This window comes from Polypterus senegalus, chromosome 11 (genome assembly GCF_016835505.1).
Source record: "Polypterus senegalus isolate Bchr_013 chromosome 11, ASM1683550v1, whole genome shotgun sequence".
NCBI lineage: Eukaryota > Metazoa > Chordata > Cladistia > Polypteriformes > Polypteridae > Polypterus > Polypterus senegalus.
The window spans coordinates 57,474,878-57,493,875 of NC_053164.1; positions in this window are offsets into that span (position 1 = coordinate 57,474,878).

The following is an 18,998-nucleotide window of genomic DNA, read 5'->3' on the forward strand; positions in this document are numbered from 1 at the left end:
TTTCGCTGTAATCAAGCGTGCATTTCAAACTGTCTCAAATACAATTTGAGATACCTCAAATTGAGTTAGCCTGCATTTTAAGCTGTCTGAAAATGCATTTGAAGATACTTTCTGTAAAATTTCTGATTCTTTCAGTGGGACTTATTGTCTATTTTAAAATCTCTTGAAATGTATTTGAGATGTCTCAAAATGAACAGGAAGTGATTTGGGGACCTCTTGAAATGTATTTCAGATATCAGAAAATGGACATAAAGCATTTTTGAGATACCTGAAATGTATTTGAGATTTCATAAATTGTACTGTAGATATCTGAAACTGCTATTCAGATATCTTGAAATAATTTTATGGCTTTTTTTAAACAGAACTTGAAATTTATTTCAGCCATCCTAAAATAGTATATAAAAAAAAGCAGAGCCCTATTTTGGGATATAATTAAGTTAATTTTAATATTTGTAAAAATGTATTTTGAATATCTCACATGCATGAATTTCAAAATCATACGTTATTTTTAAGATATTAAATAACTGTCTTCTCATTTAAAAGATATCTCAAATGCATTTCAAAACAGATATAAAGGAAGATTTTGAGATCTTCAAATGCTTACAGACATATTTCAATATAACTTGAAATGTACAGGAAGTTAGATTAAGATATCTCAAAATGTATGAGATATCTTGAAATACATTTCAGATATCTTAAAATGTAGATCATATTATTTCAAGATACCAGAAAATCTATTTGAGATATCTTACAGTGTATTTAAGACATCTTAAAATGCATTTTAAGATATCTGTAAATGTTAGTTTGGCTTGCCATACAATACTTTAAATGCACCTTAAGCTGATGACCTCAAAAGAAAGGAAACATATAAAGTAAAAGCAGTTGTTTGAAAAAGAGTGGATGACTGGTAATATAATAGGATTAATTAAAATGAAACTTAATTTTGTACATGAAAACAAAGACCAGCTTAAGTGATGTATTTCTTACCCTTAATAAGATGATTCTTTGAGATACCCATAACCACTTGTATTAGTAACTAGTGGACCATCCTTTAGCATCAGTAACCTCCACCAAATGTTTAGCTACTGATTATAATCTTATTATATATAAGATTAATACGGTCACTATTTTTTTGGCATTTCCCTAGGAATAATACCAATATCACTGATTATTCTTACTTTTATGTTGATATTGTAAAATGGAAGGAGACGAGGTGATAAAGACGTGAGGCTCCGGCTAGAAAACCCGTTCAACAGAAATTGGTAAAATACAATTTAATAAAACAGGTTGTTGAAAATACTGCAGTATATCTCCTTCCTCAACAAAAACATTTAAGTCAGTGTAACAGAGCTTTTAGGTCTGCTACTCAAATGACAAGGACTACTGGAGATGTGGCTTTTTATTCGTCCTTGGTGGAAGGAGCATAACTGGTGGCAGGGTGGAATTTATGCCAGTCCTCTTCTAGGTGGCATGCTTTAAATTTAGAAAGGAAACTGAATGATTGTTCCACTCATCTGCCATTACCCAGGTGTGCTTGTAAAATGGTCTGTGTAAGAAATTCAGCATGTTTTCATGTTCAAGGCTTCATTATTTACATTTGAAACTGTGTCTAACTGGTAGCAGAGAGAGTGCAGGCAGAAATTGGGACACCTTCCTGGTGGTGGTCCCTGGTGGTGGTCTTCCTTGCTTCATTCCTGTGTAGGGCACATTAGGCATCATTACATTTTGCTAGGTTTTCAGTGGCACACCAGGCCTGCTTAGAGGGTTGACTTTAATGGGATACAGAAAGCCAGTTGTACCTCCACTTACACTCTGGAATGAGCATTAAATTGAATGGTTGATCTGCAGGTATACATTGACTTTGTTTAATCCCCTAAGAAGCTGTGTTACTTAAAGGTGAGTTGATATGCCTCTTACAAATCCATACCTAAAAGGAAAATTCAGTTCAACCTTCTCATCCTAACAGAAATAATGTGTAATGGATCTTAATTCTTGAACTAGGTGCACGCATCTGTTCTGTCTCTTGGGAACAGGAAGGTGACTCTATATTTTAGGAGCAAGAAAAAACTTTCTTCGGCCTGGAAGCTGCTCTCCATATAGCACTGGAGATGGATGCGCTGAATTAGCTCTAAGTTCCAGTCCTCTAATTTTGAGCTTTGTGCCATTTATTGATCCCAGTCTAAGTGGAGTGGTAAGCAGTATTACTTCAAAAGGGGAACTTCAATACCTACACTTTTGTGATTGAAAGAGTCACACTTTTGTATATGAAGTTGCAAAAGACATGGCAAAGAGCCTAACATTTAAAATGAGCTACGGAAGACAACATTGCATCCTCAATGAAAACAATACATTTGTTATGTTTCAGCCAGCATTTCTGCCCTACCTGAGGTTCATAGTTGTGTTTCTTGTTTGTATCATCTAATTTTATGCCATTTTGTTTGTATTAATGTTTCTTTTATTATGTACAGTTTTCTTTGCATTTATTAGTTATGGAAAAGGCCTAGGTTATGTCCCTTGTGTTTAGTGGGTGGTTCCCCAAGGGGTGGGACCACCTGCCAGGAACAGCCCTCCACTGTATTTATACGAGAGCCTTCCATAGTTCCTGGCAGTTCATTTGGTGTTTCTTGTGCTTACTGTGCTTTGTGCTATTGCTCTTTGTGTTTTCTAGAGTTTTCAAATCTGTTATTTGATTCTCAACTACGTCTTTGAAATCTGTATTGGGAATGTGTGTTTGGATTTTTTTTTTTTTTTGTGATAAACTTTTTATTAAGTAAAGACAAATGTGCTCTGTTTTTCACTATGCCTCTAGATTCTGCATTGGAACTTTTCAGGCAAAACCTTTCAGCTCTTTGTATTGCAGAGCCTTTGATAAAATAAAACTTTTATTTTATAAAGGATTTTCAAAGCCCTTTTTGCTCTCTAGTCAGGGTTTTGATGGTTTTTTCCTCACAGGTGGGCAATTTTTTTAAAGTGTTTTTGGAACTTGTGCTTCTGGGACTCCCGAGTAATGACAAAATACACTTTGCTGCAAAAAAAGTTCAGCATTTGCACCTGGAGCAAGAATGCATACTTCCACACAGCATCGGACATCATACTTAAATTCTTGGTATCATAAAATTGTTGATCTGTGGCAAGACAAATTAAAACCCCACAAAGCTAGTAATGAGATAAAGTCCCCCCTCTCTCATATTTGAATGTTACTGTATAGCAAGATCATGACTTTGTCATGAAAACCTCTAGCCTTCAAGAGCAACAAGAGAAAGAGAGACTCTGTTTATATATAAAAAAAAAACAAACGCACATAACATCTTGGCTAGAGTTTTCCAGAAAGCACAGAGGAAACTGAAAACAGTTGGATGAATGTTTTTTTTTTATTTTATTATTAATTTTATTACAATCCATACAAAGCAATCAAGATTTTACAAAAAGAAAAATTGAGTTAAGAACAGATCGATCCCCACCCCTGTGAGAGAGAGAGCGAGCCAAATAACGTTAAATTTAAGGCTTGTAAACATACCTAAATTAAAAATTCTCTGTGCTTTATGAACTTATTTTAAAATATTACTGATTAGATCCTGCCATGTTTTGAAAAAGTCTGTACAGATCCTCTAACTGAGTATTTGATTCTTTCCAATTTCAAATAATATAACACATCGGTTTCCCACTGACTTAAAAGAGGAGAGTTTGGGTTCTTCCAGTTTATCAGAATAAGTCTGCGTGCCAACAGTGTAGTGAATGCAATCACGATTTGTTTGTCTTTCTCCACTTTAAACCCCTCTGGAAGAACCCCAAACACAGCTGTTAATGGGTTAGGAGGGATTGTGAGTCCAAGGCTGTCTGAGAGGTAATTAAAAATTTTTGTCCAGAATAATGTTAATTTGGTGCAGGCCCAGAACATGTGACCTAGTGAGGCTGGGACTTGGTTGCAACGTTCGCAGGTTGGATCATGCCCTGGAAACATTTTGAGAGTTTTAGTCGAGACAGATGTGCTTGATATATAATTTTGAGTTGTATAATTGTATGCTTTGCGCATATGGAACTTGAGTGAATTCTCTGCATTGCTACTTTCCACTCCTTTTCTGATATATTAATTGAGAGATCTTTTCCCAGTGTCCTCTTGGATCTTTGAAAGGAGGGATTGTAAAAGGATTTTATATATTGTAGAGATGGAGTCTAACTCCTTGAAATTGAGCAATATTTTTCCAGCATGGATGAGGGTGCAAGATGAGGAAAATCTGGAAGGTTCTGTTTAACAAAGTTCCTGATTTGAAGATAGTGAAAGAAATGTGTAGCTGGAATGTTAAATTTGGAATGTAATTGTTCATAGGATGCAAAGACGTTGTCTATATAAAGATCTCTAAGCAAGTTAATTCCAAATTTTTCCAGATATTAAAACTGCATATGTTTGTGAAGGTTGAAAGAGGTGGTTCTCTTGCAGAGGTGCCACAGATAGAAGCTTCTCCGTCTTAAAATGCTTTCTACATTGGTTCCAGATTCTAAGTGAGTGGAGCACAATTGGGTTATTAGTGTATTGCCGATAACGTGTGTTTATTGGAGCACAGAGCAAGGAATACAAAGAAGTACTGCAGGATTTTACTTCTATTGCGGTCCAAGCCTGTGTATGTTCTTCTATTTGTGTCCAGGTTCTTATCGCCTGTATATTTGCTGCCCAGTAATAAAACTGGAAGTTAGGTAGAGCCATGCCACCTTCTGCCTTTTGTCTTTGTAGGGTCGCTCTTTTGATGCGTGGATGTTTTGAATTCCAAATAAATGAGGTTATTGTTGAATCTAATTGCTTAAAGAATGATTTATTAATGTATATTGGGATGTTTTGAAATAAAAAGGAGCTTAGGAAGAATATTCATCTTAACAGTGTTAATTCTTCCAGCTAGTGTGAGATGAAGGGTTGACCATCTATGCAAGTCTTGTTTAATTTTTTCCATGCAGACTGAAATTTTGTTGATAAAGAGCTTTATGTTTACTTGTGATGTTTACCCGAGGTATTTAAACTGTTCTGCAATGATAAAAGGTAGGGTGTCTAATCTAATATTATATGCTTGAGAATTCACTGGAAAGAGTACACTTTTATTCAGATTAATTCTGAGACCAGAGATCTTTTGAAATTCTGTGAGTGCTGCTAAGACTGCAGGCACAGAATTTTCTGGGTCCGATATATACAGTACCATGTCATCTGCATATAATGAGATTTTCTGTTCCAGTCCTTCTCTGCTAATCCCCTTTATCTGATCAGTATTTCGACAATGTATTGCCAGTGGTTCAATGGCAATTGCAAACAGCAGTGGTGACAAGGGCATCCTTGTCTAGTGCCACGTTCTAGTTTAAAGTAGTCTGAGCAAATGTTATTGATGCAAACTGAAGCTTCTGGGTTAGTATACAGTAATTTAATTCCATGCACAAATGTTGGGCCAAACCCAAACTTCTCCAATGTAGTAAAAAGGTATTTCCATTCAATCATGTCGAATGCTTTTTCTGCATCCAATGATAATAATATTTCTGGGGTGTTTGATTTAGTTGGTGAGTATATTACATTAAACAGGCGTCGAAGATTTGAAGATAAGTGTCGGCCCCTAATAAATCCAGTTTGGTCTTGTGATATTACGAGGGAGCACTTTCTCCATCCTTCTAGCTATGATTTTAGAGAGTATTTTAACGTCGTTATTCAGAAGTGAAATTGGTCTGTATGATGCACATTGTAATAAGTCCTTATTTTGTTTTGGAAAGACAGTGATTAGTGCTTGGCGAAAGGTTTGTGGAAGAGATTGGTTATCTCTGGCTTCTGTAAATGTTGCTAATAGGAGGGAGCTAGCTGAGCGGAGAATTTCTTGTAAAACTCTGCAGGGTAGCCATCAGGGCCTGCTGCTTTTCCACCTTGGAGTGACTTTATAGCATCTAGTAATTCTGATAATGCCAGAGGTTTATCAAGTTCCTCCACACTAAAAGCGTCTATTTGTGGTATCTGTAATGTATCCAGAAATGCATTAGATTGTGTATTGTCTTCTTTAAACTCAGTAGTATATAGGGATTTATAGTAGTCTCTGAAAGTGTGCATTATATTTTTGTGTTCATGATTTTATCTCCATTCGTGTTAGTAATTACGAGATTGCATTGCACTTCTTGCTTGTGAATTTGTTGAGCTAAAAGCTTATTAGCTTTCTCTCCATGTTCATAGTAATGATGTCTGGATTTGTAAATTAGTTGTTCAGTTTCTTTAGTTGTCAAGAGGTTTAATTCTGAATGTAGAGCCTGCCTCCTCCTATGTAGAGTCTCGCTTGGTAGTCTGGCATGTTCTTCATCTATTTTAGTAATTTCGCTTTTTATCTCTGCTACTTTCTTGGCTTCGGATTTATTTCTGTGGGAAAGATATGAGATAATCTGTCCTCTTAAGAAGGCCTTAAGAGTTTCCCAGAGTATTCCTGCAGAGATCTCGGGGATGTATTTGTCTCTAGAAAGAATTTGATTTGTTTGGATATAAATTCAGTACAATTCTCGTCAGCTAATAGAAGCGGTTGAGGCCATCTGCGGGTGAGTGTATGGGGCTTAGTAATTTCAGCTCCAAGATCATAGGTGCATTGTCCAGAAATAACAATAGCATCGTATTTACAAGATTTAATCTTAGGCAAGAAGTTATTGTCTATAAAGAAGTAATCAATCCTTGAGTAGCAATGATGTACTGGTGAGTAGAAAGAATATGTTCTTGAATTTGGGTTTAAAAACCTCCAGGGATCTGATAAGTTGTGATCAGTTATAAACTTTGTAATTATCTTTGCAGTGTTAGATACTGTTCCCCCTGTGGAGGAAGTCCTATCTAAAAGTGGATTTAAAACACAATTAAAGTCCCCAGCCATTATAACTTTATGAGTGTTCAGATTGGGAATGGATGCAAATAAATTTTGTATAAATTCCTTATCATCAACATTAGGTGCATAAACATTTATCAAAATCATTTTACAGTTAGATAAGTCTCCCATGACCATTACATATCTCCCTTCAGGATCCAATACTACATCTGATGCTACAAATGGTACTGTTCTATGTATGAGAATTCCCACCCTCTAGTTTTCTTTGTAAAACTAGAATGGAACATTTGGCCAGTCCAGTCTTTTTGCAGCCGGAACTGATCCTTGCTTAGTAAGTGGGTTTCCTGTAAAAATACTATTTTAGCATTTAGACCTGTTAGGTGAGAGTACTTTCTTTCTCTTTAATTCGTGATTCAGGCCTTTAACATTCCAGCTTACGAAGTTAACTGTCCCATCATGGAGACACTGATTCTGAGTTTTTGATGTCATTTTATAGTCTTAACTGGAAGTGAGAATTTTGGTCTTAATTTCCTATTTCCCCAGAGTTGTTGCCATGCAGCTTATTATTACGTTGGTAGTTATAATTATAAAGATTGAGAGGATAGATTAGGTATAGATCAAGCCTGCTCTCTTTCTCTCCCCCCTTAACCCCCACCCTCCCTTTTTGCCTCCCCAAGTGAGGCTAAAACCCACTTCACATAGTCCCAGTCCTCTGACATACCCAGAGACAGAGCACGTCCAAAGCACAACAAGCCCCATGCAGGGCGCTTTAGGGTTAAAAGATAGAGATATCTGTTACCAATATAGTCTTTAAAAGAGAAAAAAAAAAAAAAGAATTTTGCACTTAAAATATATATATAGTCTTCAGCAATTTTAGTGCATTTAGATGATACACCCAGATAATAAACCCGGGATGGTGTTAAAATGTGTCCAGAATAAGCATAACAAGTCTTAATGCAGTAATAGCAATAACAATAAACCAAGGGTATGATATTGAACAGTCTCGTTTAGGGTAAGATAAAATAATTAGAAAAGAAAAAAAAAAAAAATAATTAAGCACAATAAAACATAAACAGATAGCCCTAGTAATACTAAGTAATAATAGTAATATATAATAGAGAATATATGCTGATAAAACCCGTATTTTAAAACAAATAGATCAGACAGTAGATTATTAATCCTTGCTATATCATTACGCCATGACTCACTATTATGTATCAGAATAGTCCGGGATCAGCTTTCTTAATTCTTTTCTGCTTCTTCCTTGCTAGCGAAGACATAGAATTGACCCTGCCATTCCACTTTCAGTTTTGCGGATACAAGAGGCTGTATTTGAGCTGGCTTGCCGTAACCGCTGTTTAATGTTATAGAAGGCTGCGCGTTTAGTAGCTGTTGCTGGAGAGAAGTCAGGAAGATACGAATGTGGTTATTTTCATATGTAATATCTTCCTTTTTCTGAGGAGTGCCATCACCTCTAGCTTAAATGCTAATCGTTCAAAACGAACTATAAAAGATCTTGGTCGGGGTCTAACGGTGTTTGATCCGCGTGCTGTAAGCGCTGCTATCTCAGATTCTGCTTTAAAGTCCTCCCCGATTATTTTGGAAAAAGTTCAGCTGCGAATTTCACAGGGTTTGAACTTTCTCGATTCTCAGGCAGACCTTCAATTCTGACATTATACCTTCTACTCCCATCTTCCAAAGCAGCCAGTCTGTCTCCGAGTTTTTGCATTGAGCTGACATTAACTGCTTTTCCTCGGCACTGGCAGCTGCCTTTTCGGCCATTTCAATCCGATACGTGAATGTCTCCTTGAGATCCTCCAATTGATCAGTAAGCGTGCTCAGTTTGACCTGAATGCGCTCTTCAATTTTACCCAGCACCTGTCGCTCAAGTTGCACCTCTTGACGCAGCCTTTCCATCTCCTGTTTCAAATCCTGTTTCAGTCTCTCAAGTGCCTTTGCCGTTGCTTTCTCATTAGCCTTCTCGCTTTTCTTTATATCTTGCGTAAGCTCAGCGAGCAGCACCTTCAGTTCAGATAGTTCAATTGTGCTTTTTTGTACCGAAGATGAAGCAGCAGGCTCTGCTGAAGCCGGTGTCCCTGCTGCTCCCGGCTTGCATAGTTGCGTAATTGAAGCCGCGGACTTCAAGGCCCTTTCCAGCTTCAGGTGATCTTCTCCGATCGGCGAGCTATCCAGATCTGCACTCACGATTGTACCCTCGCTCCCCTTTTCGCTCTCAGCCGGCGACGATGTAGCGGACCGTGGTCCCGAGGAGTCTGTACTTTCGCCCATCTGATCCAGGTCTGTCTCTGAGAGGCCGTATCTTGAGCTAGGGCTTGCTGATCGTAGCTTGGATGTAGCTTTAGTCTTCGATTCTTTTGGACCCCCTTTCTTGTTGGCCATGTTTATATGTGCTTACATATACTGTAGCAGTCCCTCTCAGGTTGAATAAATACAAGATATCTCAGGATAATAAGCAAATAATATGAAAAATAACACCGCTGCTAGCGGAGCTCCACTTCAGACGTCCATCTCTCACAACGGATGAGACCAATGAATGTTTTTTGACCAGATGGCACCAAAATGGAGCTTTTTGGTCGTCAGACTAATCCACATGTTGCACAGCACATTTTCAAAAACACAATAACCCCACCATGGTGGCAGCATCGGGCTATGGGGATGCTTCTCTGAGCAGGTCCTAAGAGGCTTGTGAGAGTAGAGGATATGCAGGAAAATCCTGGAGGAAAATCTGATACAGTCTGCAAGCAACCTGCTCCTTTTGAGATGTTTTCCAGGAAGACAACTACTTCCAAGCACATTCCAAATCTACACAGGAATGACTTAAAACACTGTTGTCATTGCCCTGGTGTGCCCAAGTCTGAGTCCAGATCTCAGTCCAATTGAAAATTTGTGGCTGGAATTTAAAATGGCAGTTCACCTACAATCTCCATGCAACTTGACAGAGCTTGAGCAGTATTTTCAAAAAGATTTGCAATGTAAAGATGATAGAGAGTAATGGTAAAATGTTGAGTGGGAGTCTTTGTATACAATCTAACATATCATTCTCAGACCTATTTAATCTGATTAATGGTTACTGGGTGTGAAAGCCTGTCTTGGCAGCATTGGGTGCAAGGCCAGAAATAGCCTGGAAAGGAGGCCAGTCTATTGTAGAGCATGCACACACATGCACACTTCAACACTCATTCACTCATTGGTGCAAGTTTACAGCAACAATCCACCCATCGTGCACATCTTTGGAAATGTAGAAGGGAAAGTGTTTTGTTGCGGTAGGGTCCTAGGGTGACCTTATTGCCCTTTGTGCTTTTTATTATGTGGACCATAGCAGAATGCCCCAGATCCTATACTCTTACCACACTGTCAGGAGTGACTGCTGCTGTTCAGTACTTCTCATTTTCTTTTAGACCTGTAACTTCAGAAAGTGGAGTACCAGAAAAGTAAGGAGAGAAAGTTACACATTTATTCTCTTATAACCTTCTTGAGAAAATCAACTAGCACAGCCAAAGTATGGTGGTTTCCAAATGTTTGGGAGGATGACAATTGAAACTGTTATCTGTTGTGAAACATTTTAAATGTTGGCCATATTACAGCCATTGCTTGGAATAAGTATTCCTGCCTTCTTTTTAAGTAGTTTACCTTCACATTCTGATATCCACATCGATTTAGACATATGAACATTGAAATGAGGGGTTGTCCTGATGGCCTTACTTGTTTTAGTGATGTCAGCATAGCATACCGTGACATTTCACACTTCTACCCAGCCAAGTTGTGAAGTTTTGGAAAAATGTTTTTCCCAGATAAAATTTCGTTACGATTTTTGGTAGAATTTTTGAGTTTGTTCTGCATAGAATGATATTATCGGTAGATGGACAGATACTTTATTCATCCCCTCAGGGAAATTCAGATGTCCAGTAGCTCAAGCATGCCAGTAAAACATTGTGACAGATTATTAAAAAAGGCAAGGAGAACAAAACATAAATAGTAATAGACTTTGGTCTTTACTTATGATTTCAGCTTGGAATTTACTTATTCTTAGCATTAATGTTATAGCCACCATAATAGTTGCTTTGAACGTCACTTCAGTGACATTACTGCAGTGGGTTCAAGTGGTTATTCCATGTGTCTGTGTTCTTTTGTTGAAAGACAACTCTGTAGTTGGGTTGCAAGATATGACTCGGGCCTGTTTTATAAATATTTTTGTAATTGGATGTGAGCTAATGTGGTCTTCAGCCCATTTTTAAAGTGTGTATTACAAAAGTGTAAACTCTGTTGTATCTGAATGAATGCAGCCTTACCAAAAAAGTGAATACGGAACAACAACAGGTAAGCTCCCAATGTGGTTGGAGATGGTTCGTTCAGCTCATTCATTACTTTGTCATTTTCTTTGACACACATTGACCTGTAGTGTCATCTGCTGAGAATGTTTCTTGTATGAGCATGGTTTTATAAGTGAAGAAATTTAACTTATTTACAGATAAACAGATGTGATCAATATTATTGGCATGATTGCATTTTAGGTACGTCTCATACAGCATCTTCAGAAATTATTGTAAATGTACCAACTTTTCATTATCAGAATATTTTAATAGAATGTTCAAAGTTATACAAAAAAGTTGTCTGTTGAACTGGAACAAGTTTTTTTTAACACAAGAAAATGAAAATAAAATCTGGGGCCTCATTTATAAATCCCATATAAGCTCAAAAAGAGGTTTGAAATGTGTGTACACAAATTCCCGTGCAAACATCAGGATTTATAAAAGAAAACTTGACCATGCATATGCAACACATGATGCACAGACTGTATTTTAGTATCCTTTAAAGAGGGTAAATGCAGCATACATGCACTTAAGAAGTTTTTTGTTTTTTCATCAGTTAATATTAGCTACCTGTTTGTTACTTCTCGGGAACTGGCAGACAGGTCAATAATATCTCCTCCAAGCCTTCACTCCATCATTCCTGCTGTGGTGGGAGCAATTAACTGACTGGTGAGGCAGTACATCCGGTTTTTGTATAGTGTGGGTGTACATTAAAAAAAAAAAAAAAAAGTTTTTGCCAATATAATGTAATCAGTGCACTTTGCTGCACTCATATTGCAATTTGGGAACCTAGCAAGAATGAAGCTGCTTTTGTTAACAATAAGCAGTCAAATTTCCATTAATCCATAAGACAGCCATGATGTGACTGGCAAGCACTGTGCCTCGAGGGCCTGGGTCAGCCTGCGATTCATACAGTTGTGCTTGAAAGTTTGTGAACCCTTTAGAATTTTCTATATTTCCGCATAAATATGACCTAAAATATCAATAGATTTTCATTCAAGTCCTAAAAGTACATAAAGAGAAACCAGTTAAACAAATAGACAAAAATATTATACTTGGTCATTTATTTATTAAGGAAAATGATTGAATATTACATATTTGTGAGTGACAAAACTATGTGAACCTTTGCTTTCAGTATCTGGTGTGACCCCCCCTCCCCCCTTTGCAGCAATAACTGCAACTAAACGTTTCGGGTAACTTTTGATCATTCCTGCACACCGGCTTGGAGGAATTTTAGCCCATTCCTCCGTACAGAACAGCTTCAGCTGGGATGTTGGTGGGTTTCCTCACATTAACTGCTCGCTTCAGGTCCTTCCACAACATTTCGATTGGATTAAGGTCAGGGCTTTGACTTGGCCATTCCAAAACATTATCTTTATTCTTCTTTAACCATTCTTTGGTAGAACCACTTGTGTGCTTAGAGTGGCTGTCTTGCTACATGACCCACCTTCTCTTGATATTCAGTTCATGGACAGATGTAGTGACATTTTCCTTTAGAATTCTCTGATATAACTCAGAATTCATTGTTCCATCAATGAAGGCATCCGTCCTGGACCAGATGCAGCAAAACAGGCCCAAACCATGATACTACCACCACCATGTTTCACAGGTTCTTATGCTGGAATGCAGTGTTTTCCTTTCTCCAAACATAATGTTTTTCATTAAATCAGAATGTTCTATTTTGGTTTCATCCATCCACAAAACATTCTTCCAATAGCCTTCTGGTTTGTCCACGTGATCTTTAGCAAACTGCAGACAGGCAGCAATTTTTATTTATTTATTTATTTTTTGAGAGCAGTGGCTTTCTCCTTGCAACCTTGCCATGCACACCATTGTTGTTCAGTGTTCTCCTGATGGCGGACTCGTGAACATGAACATTAGTCAGTGTGAGAGAGGCCTTTGTTTGCTTAGAATTTACCCTGGGGTCCTTTGTGACCTCACTGACTACTACGCCTTGCTCTTGGAGTGATCTTTGTTGGTCGACCACTCCTGGGGAGGGTAACCATGCTCACAATGCTCTTGAATTTCCTCAATTTCTACCCAATCTGTCTGACTGTGGATTGGTGGAGTCCAAACTGTTTAGAGATGGTTTTGTAACCTTTTCCAGCCTGATGAGCATCAACAACTCTTTTTCTGAGGTCCTCAGAAATATCCTTTGTTCGTGCCATGATACACTTCCACAAACATGTGTTGTGAAGAGCAGACTTTGATAGATCCCTGTTCTTTAAATAACACAGGGTGCCCACTCACACCTGATTGTCATCCCTTTGATTGAAAACACCTGACTCTAATTTCACCTTCAAACTAACTGCCAATCCTAGAGGTTCACATACTTTTGCCACTCGCAAATATGTAATATTCGATCATTTTCCTCTAATAAATAAATGACCAAATATAATATTTTTGTCTCATTTGTTTAACTGGTTTCTCTTTATCTACTTTTAGGACTTGAGTGAAAATCTGATGATGTTTTAGGTCATGTTTATGCAGAAATATAGAAAATTCTAAAGGGTTCACAAACTTTCAATCACAACTGTATATTTTGAGGGAAAGTAGTTTAGATAGATGTGCATGGTGGCGAGCTTGTTGTTAAGATAACTGGCTGAACCACTAGTTTTCATATGGCTTGTACTATTCATTGTAACAATAATCACAATCGCGTCACCACATGCGCTATGTGAAAGCGGCTACCGGCACAGACAATGGTACCTTGCACCTTTTCGGACCCCCAGAATTCACAGCGCTATTACACCACACATGCAGCCAGATATCCTTGAACACAGGTGGCAGGGTCTTGATGCATCATGTGAGAAAAGCTGGCACATTTACAAAGTGATTATGATTTATAAAGGGTAACTTGAATAGAAATGTGCCTTATAAATCTTTTTTTTTTTTTTTTGTGTGTGTGCATACAAATACACGAATACGAATACACACAAAGTCTTATAAATGAGGTCTCTGGACAGCTTTAAGTCTTAAGGTCCACCCTTCCCTAATACCTATAAAACGTTGGAAATATCACTTTATTTGGCCATCTGTGAGCATCTTGTACTTTTCTTCTAGTAGGTTCTGCTACTGTTCAATTTCTTCTAGTTCTTAAATGGTTTCAGGATTAATTTTACCAATAGCAGATAGCAGCTCTTTCCAAGATTCTCAAACAGACTGAGATAAGGTCAGTTTAGCACAGTCCATGTTTTAACAGTTGTTTTGTGCTTTTGGATGTGTGTTTTGGGACATTGTCCTATTGAAGGACCTGTGATCTTCGACCCAAAACGAGTTTTCTGACACTGGGCACCATATTTCTTTGTAAAATGCTCTGATAATCCTGACATTCTATGATTCCCTTCAATATGTTAAGATCTCTAGCACCAGAAGCAGCCAATCATCCTCACAGTGTCTTGGAATCTCCACCATATTTAACTGTAAGTAGGATTTTCTTTATATGAATCTTTACTGCATAGCCTATTAACAAATTGCTGGTCTACATTTACAAAAAGAGATCTGCTTTGCTTTTATCAATTCTCAGAACGGTGTACCAGGAGAATTTTGGTTTCTGTAGGCAGGTGTGGGCAATGATTACTTGTGCCTTTTTATGTTTGTCTTTTAACAGTGAGTTCCCTCTCAGCCCGCTCTAAAAGAGCCCTTCTTAGCTTAACGTGCGGCATAAGTTGTAACCATCACTCTGTTCGGTTTAATTTCTATGAAAATTTTTATGTGGTATTTTTTTCAATAGTTTGACCATCACAAACATCTTTAATCACATTTCCTTTTCCCAACATGTCCTTGGAGGTTTCTGAGAGGTCAATGAGTAGCATACTTCTTAAAATAATTGTGAACGGTGACAGCAAGAATGCCATGGTCTCTGGAGATTACCATGTTCCCTTTGTCATTTTTGTTTGTAGAGAATAGTTTTTCTGATGGCCTCAAACAGCTTTCTGTTTGGCCTTGTCAATAAGGAGCAGGGTTTGAAAGTGGCATTTTTAAGAATTTAAGCCAAAGTTCAGTTGGTAATTCATATCATGTGATTAGTCTGTTTGTTTCACTGCGATAAAAATAGTTCTTTCAATCAAATTGATTTGAATTGTTCAATAAGGTGCCAACAATTGTCATGACAGCATTTCAATTTTTAATTGTTACTGTTCATGTGCTGTTGTAAACCAAGTTTGTTTTACTACCCTCTTTTTCAGGAGATATTGTTCATTATATATTAAAAAATAAAATGCTGCCAATAAGAGTGACAGCAACTGTAGGTGTTACAACAGAAGTGTTATAATACCACAGACACACATTGGTATAAAATAAGGAAAAAACATTGCTCTACTCAAAAGCAAAATCAATTCTGTAAAGATTTGTTAATCTTAACCAACACCAACAGACCCACTCTTTTTTGTTCTTGATTTTATTAAAAGAAAGTAACATTCCATACAATCAAGTTAAACTTAACAGCACTAAATTCAGTTCAAACACCACCTAAAAGAAAAAGAGGAAGGCTAATAGCCAGAGTAAAACTTTTAAGAGTAGGAAGTAGAATCCTTTTTCCCCAATATAAATGCTGATTCTAAAATAGTAATGACTAGCAAAATACCTGCGCTTCGCAGCGGAGAAGTAGTGTGTTAAAGAAATTATGAAAAAGAAAAGGAAACATTTTAAAAATAACTTAACATGATTGTCAATGTAATTGTTTTGTCACTGTTATGAGTGTTGCTGTCATCAAGGATTTGATTATCATTATTTCTTTCAATCAGGTTCGTATTTGGAGGATGTGTTGTGTTCAAGTTATATTCCGTGTTTGTCAACCATTGTAAAGATAACAGGTTTCTGCAATGTTGTGATGTCCACGGCTTTATTTAATGTTAGCCCAGACGTGGCACTTAAGTTTCTCTCGCACTTTTGCTGAGTTTGTGCCAAACACTATTCTATCCCTGACCATCTCATCTTCGTTTGCATAAGCCCAGCCCTTCAACCGCGAATATTTATCGGCAGTGTGTCTATTGAATTGCTGCTGACTGGCAGCCTTATATGGGCAGGCACTCAGATAGATAGATAGATAGATACTTTATTAATCCCAAGGGGAAATTCACATAATCCAGCAGCAGTATACTGATACAAAGAAACAATATTAAATTAAATATCAATAAAAATGAAAAAAATGTAAATAAAATTAATGTTAGCATTTACTCCCCCGGGTGGAATTGAAGAGTCCCATAGTGTGGGGGAGGAACGATCTCTTTAGTCTGTCAGTGGAGCAGGACAGTGACAAAGTGACAAAAGTCTGTCACTGAAGCTACTCCTCTGTCTGGAGATGACACTGTTAAGTGGATGCAGTGGATTATTCATGATTGACAGGAGTTTGCTTAGTGCCCGTCTCTCTGCCACAGATGTTAAACTGTCCAACTTTAATCCTACAATAGAGCCTGCCTTCTTAACAAGTTTGTCCAGGCGTGAGGCGTCTTTCATCTTTATGCTGCCACCCCAGCACACCACCGCGTAGAAGAGGGCACTCGCCACAACCGTCTGGTAGAACATCTGCAGCATCTTACTGCAGATGTTGAAGGATGCCAACCTTCTCAGAAAGTATAGTCTGCTCTGACCTTTCTTACATAGAGCATCAGTATTGGCAGTCCAGTCCAATTTGTCATCCAGCTGCACTCCCAGATATTTAAAGGTCTGCACCCTCTGCACACAGTCACCACTGATGATCACGGTCCATGAGGGGCCTAGGCCTCCCAAAATCCACCACCAGCTCCTTGGTCTTGTTGGTGTTAAGGTGTAAGTGGTTTGAGTCGCACCATTTAACAAAGTCTTTGATTAACTTTCTGTACTCCTCCTCCTGCCCACACCTGATGCAGCCCACAATAGCAGTGTCATCAGCGAACTTTTGCACGTGGCAGGACTCCGAGTCATATTGGAAGTCTGATGTATATAGATTGAACAGGACCAGAGAAAGTACAGTCCCCTGCGGCACCCCTGTATTGCTGAACACAATGTCAGACCTGCAGTTCCCAAGACGCACATATTGAGGTCTGTCTGTAAGATAGTCCACGATCCATGCCACCAGGTGTGAGTCTACTCCCATCTCAGTCAGCTTGTCTCTAAGGAGCAGAGGTTGGATGGTGTTGAAGGCGCTAGAGAAGTCCAAAACCATAATTCTTACAGCACCACTGCCTCTGTCCAGGTGGGAGAGGGATCGGTGTAGCATATAGATGATGGCATCCTACGCTCCCACCTTCTCCTGGTATGCGAACTGCAGAGGGTCAAGGGCGTGACGGACCTGTGGCCTCAGGTGGTGAAGCAGCAGCCGCTCCATGGTCTTCATCAGATGTGACGTCAGAGCAACAGGCCGGAAGTCATTCAGCTCACTAGGACGTGATACCTTTGGGACAGGGGTGATACAAGATGTTTTCCAAAGCCTTGGGACTCTCCCCTGTTCCAGGCTCAGGTTGAAGATGCGATGTAGAGGACTCCCCAGTTCCAACGCACATGCCTTCAGCAGTCGTGGCGATACACCATCTGGACCCGCTGCTTTGCTGGCACAAAGTCTTTTCAGCTCTCTGCTCACATGGGCTGCTGTAATTGTGGGTGGGGATGTCTCACCTATGCTGGTATCAGCAGAAGGATGGTTAGAGGATGCAGTACTCCGAGGTGAGAGTGGGTTACTGTGATCAAACCTATTAAAGAAGTTGTTCATTTGGTTTGCTCTCTCCACGTCTGTCTCGATGGTGGCACCCCGCTTCAAGCTGCAGCCAGTGATAATCTTCATCCCATCCCACACTTCCTTCATGCTGTTGTTCTGCAACTTCTGCTCCAGCTTTCTCCTGTACTGCTCTTTCGCCGCCCTGAGCTGGACTCGGGACTGTGGGAGGCATGACGATGAGGGACGCAACTACACCTCACAAGGCGACCGAGCTGCAGGCTCAGTATTGCCGTATATATGTACATAAGTAGGTTCCAGTTATGACTGTTACGCGTAGAATTTCGAAATGAAACCTGCCTAACTTTTGTAAGTAAGCTGTAAGGAATGAGCCTGCCAAATTCCAGCCTTCTACCTACACGGGAAGTTGGAGAATTAGTGATGAGTGAGTGAGTTACTCAGTTAGTGTGGGCTTTGCCTTTTATTATATAGATTAGATCCTGTCAGGTTCTAAAAAAGTTTTGAACAGATCCTCTAAGTGAGAATTTGATTTTTTTCAAATTTTTCAAATGGTATATAAGATCAGTTACCCACTGTCTTAAAGGAGGTGGACTAGGATTCTTCTAGTTGAGCAAGATCATTCTATGTGCTAGTAGTGAAGTAAAGGCAGTTACAGTTTGTTTGTCCTTCTCTACTTTAAACCCATCTGGTAGTACACCAAACACAGCTGTTAATGGATTAGGAGGGATTATGACACCACGGCTCTCCAGAATGATGTTAATTTGGTACACACCCAAAACATGTGGCCCAGTGAGGCTGGAGCTCGATTGCAACATTTGCAAGTTGGATCTTGCCCTGAAAACATTTTGGACAATTTTAAACCAGATAGATGTGCTCGATTTAATGATTTTTAGTTGAATAACTGTATGCTTTGCGTATATGGAGCTAGAGTGATTTCTGTTCTTGGCTGTCTTCCATTCCTTTTCTGAAATGTTGAGTTAAGAGATTCTTTTCCCACTGTACTCTGGGATCTTTGAAAGGAAGGGACTTTAACATGTTTTTATATATTATGGAAATGCTGAGTCTTCAAGACTGATCAATATTTTATCTGAAATAGAAATAGGTGTGAGGTGAGAAGATTTGGGCAGATTTCATTTAGCAAAGTTTCTGATTTGGAAGTAGTGCAAAAATTGCATTGGTGGGAAGCTAAATTTGGAG